At 39.2% G+C, this 3,619-nt stretch overlaps 1 protein-coding gene across 1 annotated transcript in view; it reads right to left on the minus strand.

The window, feature by feature from the left end:
• LOC133662056 (uncharacterized) overlaps nt 1-3,619 on the minus strand; it is a 268,044-nt gene that overhangs the window by 73,570 nt on the left and 190,855 nt on the right. The window lies entirely within an intron of this gene.

Consider the following 3,619-nt stretch of genomic DNA (forward strand, 5'->3'; position numbering starts at 1 on the left):
CACGGGATTATCAATAGGAAGGCGTCACAGTTCTGAGCACTTCCCGCAGGTAAAGTACATACCACTTCTCGCCAGCAACAAGCGCTGTTGCAACACTTCATTCATAATTTAATCAAGCATAATGAACGTCTGTTTCTACACCGTTACATATATATATATATATATATATATATATATATATATATATATATATATATATATATATATATATATATATATATATATATTGATTTTATTATATGAATAAAATAAATACTTGAATTTTAGTGTTCATTTATTTACACATACACACACACAACACTCATCTACTCATTGTTGTACTTGAAAGTACAATGCTTTGTTAAGGGTTGAATTGTCCATCCTCTTTCTATTCTCTGTCACTATTTTTCTAACCATGCTGAACACCCTCTCTGATGATGCATTGCTGTGTGGCACGCACAAAAGTGCTTTCATCAAATGCACGAGAGTGTGGAATCTTCCATCTCTCCCTAGCATGGCCCAAAACCGGTCAATCCTTGCTTCCTGGGGAAGATCTTCCCTGGCAAGCAATTGGTACTCCAGTACTTGTACCCGGAGGCTGGTCAGGTCCAATCACAGCTGCGGCAGACTTTTTTTTTGTTGGGGCGTGGCCTCCAGCTCCGGCTGAATACCGGGAGTTTGTCGGGAGAAAATCTCTGTCGGGAGGTTGTCGGGAGAGGCGCTGAATATCGGGATTCTCCCGCTAAAAACGGGAGGGTTGGCAAGATCTAGTAGTATGAATTAAAAACAAGACAAAGGTTTTATTCATTTATTTATTTTTTGTACTCATTTGTATACGCTAGCCTTTAAATAGACCCCCCTTTTAGACCAGTTGATCTGCCGTTTCTTTTCTGCTCTGCCCCCCTCTCCTGCGTGGGGAGGTTATTAGGTGACCACAGATGAGTCGGGACCCGGGGTGGACCACTCATCTGTGCATCAGTTGATGACGTCTCTGCGCTGCTGACTTGTCTCCACTCAAGATGATCCCCTGGTGGCCCCACTATGGACTGGACTCTCACACTATTAACTACAACCACTCAACGTCCATTGCACCGGTCGCCCAGGGGGACAGTTGGGGTCCCCACATTGATTGATTGATTGAGACTTTTATTAGTAGATTGCACAGTACAGTACATATTCCGTACAATTGACCACTAAATGGTAACACCCGAATACGTTTTTCAACGTTAATCAATTCATGGTACATCTGTGGTCCCTTCCAAGGTTTCTCATTGTATCCCATTGGGTTGAGTTTTTCCTTGCCCTGATGTGAGATCTGATGTCGTTGTGGCTTGTGCAGCCCTTTGAGACACTCGTGATTTAGGGCTATATAAATTGATTGATTGATTGATTGATTTAACAAGTATATCTAATATTTTTAGTCACTAACATTACACACAATCTGAACAGTAACACTGTGTTCGAACATTGGAAAATAAAACACTGTACTTAATCTAGTGATTTTTTTTGGCGCCGCACTCGATGGAGCCAGTTGACCACTAGCGGTACTCGTACCACAGTTGGAAAATCATTGCTTCAGTTAATTGAGATCATGTCACATTAATTTGGAATGCACTCCCAACAGGTGTAAAAGAAAGTGCATCTCTATCCTCCTTCAAAACCGCACTAAAAGAACACCTCCAGGCAACTTCAACCCTTGACTAACACCCTCCCTCCCCACATCCCACCTCCCCGGATTGTAAATAACCAAATGTAAAAAATCTAATGTATTTCTAATGTATATTCTTGTTCTTATGCTATCTGAACTCACTATGTTCTCTGCTCGCTGTACATATCCTACCTAGTCAGACCTACACTGTTTCAATGCCCATTTCTCTGATGATGCAATTGTTGATGACTGACGTGCTGATATCAACCAAACCCTCCTCATCCCACCCCCCGGATTGTAAATAATGTAAATAATTCAATGTATATACTCTGATGATTAACTTGTGTGATGACTAAATTATGATGATAGTATATATTTGTACCATGAATTGATTACGTGGACCCCGACTTAAACAAGTTGAAAAACGTATTCGGGTGTTACCATTTAGTGGTCAATTGTACGGAATATGTACTGTACTGTGCAATCTACTAATAAAAGTTTCAATCAATCAATCAATGTATATCATTACTAGGAACACACTCTAGCTACTAAAACTTTGAGAGCTCATCTAAATGAAACGCGATGGGTGGGAACTACTTTTTCTTCCGCCCAGGTAAGTCTGTAATGTGTACGCAAGAAAATTACCGGCATTTAAAATGAATCAGTCAGTGTTATAAAACAGCAAATGTATGTCATTTTAATGTAGGCTATTAGAAGACACTACATACAGAGTTGCATTCAGTGCAAAATAACGCCATTATTTGTTTTGCCCTGTGACTCTATATCGTTTGAAGATGATTTCACAGGAAATACACTGCTTTTTTAATTTTACCACACACATCAGGTATATTTGCACAAAAAAGAAAATCGGTGGTATCGCGCATCACCAACATTTGCACTAATTCAAGTACGCTGGCTTCATCTAGTGCAGTGGTTCTTAACTTGGGTTCGATCGAACCCTAGGGGTTCGGTGAGTCGGGCTCAGGGGTTCGGCGGAGGTCAAGACACACCCGACTCATCGTGTGAATAAAAACTTCTCCCTATCTGCGTATTACGGATACGGCAACAGCAGAAGTCAGACTGATTTGCAGGTGTGTAATTTGTTGTGAGTTTATGCACTGTGTTGCTTTAGTTCTTTGAACAAGGTGATGTTCATGCACGGTTCATTTTGTGCACCAGTAATAAAACATGGTAACACTTTAGTATGGGGAACATATTCACCATTAATTAGTTGCTTATTAACATGCAAATTAGTAGCATATTGGCTCTTAACTAGTCATTTTTAAGTACTTATTAATGCCTTATTCGGCATTGCCTTATTATAACCTTAACCCTCTAACCCTGGCCCTAACCCTCTAACCCTAACCCTAACCAAATAACTCTAAATTAAGTCTTTGTTACTTAGAATATGTTCCCCTAGTGTCCAAAAAAACTCTAAATTAAGTCTTTGTTACTTAGAATATGTTCACCATACTAAAGTGTCACCAAAAACATATAACTTTGTCTTGAATTTGAAAAAAAACACAATTTTATTTTTCACTATGAATCTGGTGGGGTTCGGTACCTCCAACAAGGTTAAGAACCACTGATCTAGTGGTACGCCAAAGAATCAATTAAGTATTCAAACACAGTGTTACTGTTCACAATCTGTGTAATGTTACAGTGGCCAAAAATATAAGATATACTTGTTAAATGAAACCTCTGCCTTGTTTTTAATAAATGTCTAGGCCTACTACGGTACTGTATTTTAATGTCGGTCGTCATAGTGGTACTTTGAGAGCCAAGTCTTTTCTGAGGGGGTACTTGGTGAAAACAGTTTGGGAACCACTGCACTATTGTATTCTTTATAGCTCAGACATTTTAGTAAATTATCACTTTAAAATGACCAAAATTGCGCTCTGATGAGCTCATTTGGCTTTTTTTGTTTTAGTTATCGGCATATTTTGGTGTTTTATGAGCTTGCCGTATACCCGAACAACAACAGATGCATCA

Source organism: Entelurus aequoreus, linkage group LG12 (assembly GCF_033978785.1).
Source record: "Entelurus aequoreus isolate RoL-2023_Sb linkage group LG12, RoL_Eaeq_v1.1, whole genome shotgun sequence".
NCBI classification, from domain to species: Eukaryota; Metazoa; Chordata; class Actinopteri; order Syngnathiformes; family Syngnathidae; genus Entelurus; species Entelurus aequoreus.